At 33.3% G+C, this 6268-nt stretch overlaps 1 long non-coding RNA gene across 1 annotated transcript; it reads left to right on the top strand.

The window, feature by feature from the left end:
• The first annotated feature begins 2660 nt into the window (after positions 1-2660).
• LOC134256755 (uncharacterized) lies at positions 2661-5968 on the top strand. The gene is made up of 3 exons (XR_009989781.1): positions 2661-2744; positions 3492-3672; positions 4979-5968. It is a non-coding gene; the product is annotated as an uncharacterized LOC134256755 (long non-coding RNA).
• The last annotated feature ends 300 nt before the right edge of the window (positions 5969-6268 follow it).

Raw genomic sequence — 6268 nt, 5'->3', positions numbered from 1 at the left:
GAACTTGCAAACAAAGAAATTAGATGCAAAACTATATTTGCTTTGTTGGAATATGTGGTGGTATTAGAAACAAATGGTGATCTCGAGTGAAACATGACCTTCTAAATAAGCATTGAGAGAGCAAGAACCAGCGAAATCAATTACATTTAAATACAATTAATTTTTTTAATTCAGCAAATTCAGTCTCGTTTTTTGGAGGAAACCTTCGACATATTTGAGGTTACAGTCGAAGAAAACGGGAAGGGTGATCAAGCAATAGAAATGGATTTTTTAATATTAATTTTTCAGTGTGTTTTCATTGCAAATTACAGACGAACTCAAACGATTGTCAGTTGCTTAGCTGCAGATCTGTAGCGTTATGGTTTTATATATTTGTCTTTGACCATAACGCTACAGATCCTGTAATGCAAAAAAGGTGCAATTTACGGTGCAATATTTGCATATCTACTGCTCTCTCCCACTATGAAGTCATCAACTGCGTTCATAGACCTATAGACGCAGCTGCTTCTACTATAAGTGCATTTGCTCTATCAAACCTGTGTCGAACAATCTGTACTACAATTACATACTGTGTTGAGAAGTATATATATGAAATGTTTCACAAGAGGAATAAAAATAAGTTTTTAATAATATTCTTTGAAAAAAAAGGAAATTCAGAATATTTAAAATTGCTGATTTGTATCTTTAAAAATTCAATTCTGGTCAATGTTTTTAATTGTATAATAAAATTTTTTAAGAATTGTAGAGAACTGCCATATTTTTATTTTTTGTATCATGCATATTTGAACAAAGAACGATAACTCTTCACACTTGGGTAATAACATTCAGAAAGAGAAAATTTCTTTAACTAGTATAATCTATTTCAAGAATGATTTCAGCTATTAAAAATAAATAGAAAAACTAAAAAAAAATTATAGAATAGCATTCTGGAGTAATAATCATTTCTCATTTTTCATCATAGTGTTAAATTATTGATTTTTATCAGAGGGTTTTAATAACGTTGATCGATGACGTCACAACTGCATCAAAACAAAAATGTGATGACGGCGCTGCTTTTTTCCAGATAACTGTGTTTGAGAGGGAAATACTTTATAAATATGTTTGTGATTTATTAGAGAAAAGTAGCATTAATCAGGTTTACTGATTTTAAAGACGCATGTTTTTCTTCACTGAAGACAAGAAGCTGCGTCCTTATATAAGTCAGGATTTCCTCTGAAATTCTTGAAGAAAAATCAAAGAATGCAAATATAAGTAATAAACAACGATTATTCAGTGAACATGGCATTATGAATAGCAATAGCTCTGCTGGCATATTTTCCATGATGCGCTAGCGCGCATCATGGAATATGCCAGCAGAGCAATAAGCCCTTTTTGCTTAACTGCGGGACTGAATATCGCGCATGCGCATAGGAACCCTGGGGTGGCAAAAAGAAAAACTTATCATGGTCGAAAAGTGTTGTGTCGTTGGGTGTACCAAAAGAGCTACGAAGGGTTGCAAGGTTTTTTTTCTTTAAGTTTCCCGTAAGTAAAACAAAAAGGCGAGCATGGGTTAATGCTGTTAATAGGAAGGGATGGTTACCAAACAAAAACAGTAGGATATGTAGTGAGCATTTTGAGACGGGTTGGCACTCGGACGATCGTGACGACCCCAACTACAGACCGACTCTATTTTCCTACAAATGTACACCTGAAGAGAACAGTGAACGATTTTCAAGAGCATATAGGAGAAACCTGACTAAGGTTTGCTTCTTTTTATTATAAAGTACGAATATTTACATCAACATTGGTTTATAATTAACGTCAACCCGAGATTCCTCTGTCGTGTTTTTACGCCCGTTAATTTGACTTGACATTTAGCGTGATTTGAGCTGGTCCCAATATTCCACGCTAAACACTTCGTATTGACTGTTGTACCAAATTTATATTTTAGGTGATTAAGAATTTACAATTAATTAGCATTTAATTATGCACAAGTCATGTTATATTTGAATGCATTAAATTATTAATATGTCATTTTCTGGTGATGCAGATTTTCCTGGTATAAAGACTCTTTGGTACAATTTCACATTCATTTTAGACTAGTGATTAGATTAATTGAAACTGTCCTCTTAACAATAGTGCAACTGACAAGCTGTTTAATTATTGAAATATTCAGTATGCAGTTGCTATTTGTTTTGAAAAGTTTCACAAACTACCCCATCTTTGCTGGTTGAAGTATGCTGGTCATTGATATGGGGAACCTGGATTCAAGTAGTGCCATAAAGTAAAATCTATCCATCTATGTTAAATTTACTGGTTAAATTTGATGGAAAAAAGTATTAGTCATATTTCTATGTAGTATATAACAGCATCTCTATATTATACAGTTATTGTACTATAAGCATGAAAAGTTTTTGTTTGTCGAAATGTGCATTGAATTTGTATATAGGCCAATACACAAGTCAAAAAAAATCTTAATGGAAAAAAAGCTGAACATCAGGTTTACCCCTTTTTTTATATACAAAATAAAGTTAATTTTTATTTGTAATATTATTGTAAGTTGTAATTTTTTTTCCTGTAGACTTTTGAGGAAGCAGCTGTAAAGCAAGAACATTTGGAGAGATGCAGATTAGAGGCATCTGTAAGAATGCACAGCTACAGTTTCCCAGAAGAGCTGCAGACATCCCCAGGAAAACTGTACAATGTCAAGGTATATCCTGAAGAGGATGACATTGATATAGGTGTAGTCATAACAGCTGATGAAGGTTTGGATTGGGTTTTTTTCCCCAAAAGTGTTCACTTTGAATTCGGCACACATTTAAGCACCAGATTTTTTTTTTTTTTAAAAAGAAGTCTCACAACTGCAGCGATATTGAGTAACGTGCATCAGCATGTTATGAAAATTACTTATTTGCACACACTGTTGCCATTATGAGATGTCATTCAAAAAATAATATTTCGGTGCTTATATCATGTATATTTACATACCCTTTAACTCCTTGCCTTGTCTGCAAATCATTTAAATTTGATATTTTGTTTTACTTCAAAATGTCTGTATTATCCTTTGGCTAAGTTACAATTAATGGAAGACTTATAGCAATTGCCAACTTTTTCAATGTGTGATTTTTGATTTTCATGTCTGACATTTACATTTGCCCTGCATTTAACATTTGTGATGTTCGCTATATCTGCAATTTTGTATACATGTAGCCGTATAAGGAATTTGTTAAATTTAAATAGCTGGGGATCCAAGATAACTTTGTTACATCCATGAATTCTCAATATCTGTGTTCATACTAAACAAGTTTTACTGTTTAAGCAAAGTTCATGTAGATTCAATGTAAATATCATATTTTGAATTCTTATATTGATAATGATTTTAGATGATGACATTTAAGTTGCTGGTAACTTTAATTAATGAAATCAATATTATTTCTTACACACATACAAAATCTGTATGTCTTAATGTGGTGGAGACCAATTGCATTGTACTACTCAATATATACATTTAGGTTCACAGTGTGACCCAGATCCTCTTCTTCAAGAAAATACTTTGTTGAAGGAGGAAAACATACTTTTGAAGGAAAAGCTTCACAAACTGCAATGGGGTGTGAACAAAATCAAAGATGATGATGTTGCAACTAGATTCTATACCGGATTGCCCAGCTTTGCTGTTTTCCTCTGGCTGTACAAGTAGAGTATTTTTTTATTAATATATTCTTAAATGGGCATTCTATATTTGATACAAAGGCATGTAATACTGTAAATCACGTTTTATTCGCGAGATTGTATTTAAGAAATAAAGTCTGCGTTTTCGTGAATGTTGCAGAATAACCTTCAAGGTCGAGAAACTTCTCTTCAAGGTCGAGAAATATTGTTTGAAAGATAAATGCCGAGGTGTTAGCCGAGGCTTTTATATTTCAAACAACATTTCGAGACCGAGGAGGTTATTCTGCATCATCCACGACAACAAGGACTTTATTTTTATTCTACCAAGATCGATAAATACGGCTGATCGTTTCCTCTAAAGAGAAATGAATTAGGTCACCATGTCTCGATTATGCTGTTCCATTTAACACCAGAGGTAAAATTTGTTTGCTTACCTGTGTATGGAATGCAGACGATCTTAGTTTTTGTTACATTAAAAATAGCCTTCATAAATTACAAATTTGTTCGTTATATGTATTGATTTATTTTAATAAATATACAATAACAAAATCATGTTCCTGTTTTACTGCTAAAATCACATTGTTTAATGTGTAGGGAGGTCCGTGGAATAGCCCCGCTTAGCTATAAAAACCGACTTCATCAGCAAACTTAATGAAATTTACAGTGTTTATTTCTTACAAAGACGACACATCGATGCGGTCTAAACAAGTATTCATTCTACAGCCAAACATGCATTTGAATTGTTTTAATTTGATACATGTTTCTGATCTGAAAATTATTTGATGACGTTCGTGATTTATTGGAGAATAATGTCCAGCGGTTTCCTTTGATGTTTTCAAAAATCGTGCCACTGGTAGAATTTCTCGTAATTAAGCGAGACAGTGAGCTCGCGAAAATTTCTTTCTCGCGTTTAAAATTATTCCTTATAATTACATAGAGGAAAAACAACAATTCGTGAAAATTATGTCTCGCTAATAAACAGTCAATGATTATCTCGCGAAAATAAAGTGTCACGAAAATTCAGTGATCTACAGTATCAAGTAAATTATAATAGAAAAAGAGTTTTTAAAAATTTTGCAAAGTGAAGGTATCTTCTTATGATTAGAACAGAAAAATCTTTTCATATGGGGGGCAAATTATCGAGTATACATTTAAATATACCCCACCCCCCCCCCACTTGAAAAGTGGATGGGTGTATAATGATTGGGATGTCTGTATGTTATGCTTTTGGGTACCCTTCTCTTATCTGGAATTCCTCTCATACATGTGGCAGCAGGTGATACCATTTAGTGAGCTCAGTGCTCACATTACCACTTATTTTCTTTTGCAGTTTCCTACTTCCAAAGGCAAGGTGCATGACCTACTGGGTTGGTGAAGGTACATCTGAGACAGGAAGACAGCGGCCAAATAAAAGCACTCTCCCTCTCATTGACCAGTTGCTGGCAGTTCTTATGCGTCTGAAGGTTGCGCTTCTAGTAACTGATATTGCTGAACGATTTGGAATTTCACCTTCAAGATTTTCTTCCATCTTTACAACATGGATTTGCCTTCTTCATGCAGAGCTCTGTGCTCTGAATAAGTTTCCCTCAAGAGAAAAAATTGCATCTTGTTTGCCTGAATGCATGAAAAAGTTTCCAAATTTAAGAGTAATTCTCGACTGTACTGAAATATATATACAGAAATCATCAAGTTTAGTTAACCAGAATTTAAACTTTTTCAAATTATAAACATCATACGACAATGAAGTTTTTGATAGGGATTTCACCTGCTGGAGTTATTTCTTTTGTGTCAAATGCTTGGGGTGGAAAAACTTCAGACAGGCAGATGGTTATTGATAGGGGGTTTTTGGATTTATTAGAACCAGGAGACAATGTAATGGCTGATAAAGGTTTTACAATTAGAGATTTACTGCATGAAAGAGGTTGTACTTTAAACATTCCACCATTCAACACTAAAGGACAATTTTCAGTTGATGAAATTCTGTACACACAAGAAATTGCAAAGGTTCGCATTCATGTCGAGAGAAGTATAGGTAGGATTAAATGTTTTCATATTTTTGATGGTGTAATGCCACTTTCACTTGCACCTTTGTTAAATCAAATGTTTCAAGTTGCTAGTTTCTTGACAAATCTTGATGTTCCACTCATTGAAAATTAAATGTACAAAGAGATTTTATTCTAAGTCACTCAATGAAATATCTCAATAAAATGTCAATTTTGTAGCACACATTGATGAAATAGAAATGAGAGTATCAGTATCTGAGTATATGTTGGTTAGATGCTTAGAAGGTATATTTGAAGGTACTGTAAATCACTTTTTATTAGCGAGAACTTAATTTTAGCGTGATTACGCGAGAGAGTGTGATCGCGAAAATTTAATTCTCGCGTATAATAGTATTCCTTAAAATTATATAGAGGAATAATCACAATTCGTGAAAATAATGTCTCGCTTATCAAGAGTCGATGACTATCACGCGAAAATAAGAAATCGCGTAAATTTAGTGATCTACAGTATATTGGGTACTTGAAAAATGTAGGGGGGCATATGCTGTTTATATGTTTTATGTGTAACTTTTATTGAATTTTACCCTTGTGAACCCCAACCAATCTTTAATAACAAC

This window comes from Saccostrea cucullata, unplaced genomic scaffold, assembly GCF_032062105.1.
Source record: "Saccostrea cucullata isolate Sc308-1 unplaced genomic scaffold, CSIRO_AGI_Scuc_v1 ctg16435, whole genome shotgun sequence".
NCBI classification, from domain to species: Eukaryota; Metazoa; Mollusca; class Bivalvia; order Ostreida; family Ostreidae; genus Saccostrea; species Saccostrea cuccullata.
Note: the sequence above shows the minus strand (reverse complement) of the source record. Positions and strands in the feature narration are given on the sequence as shown.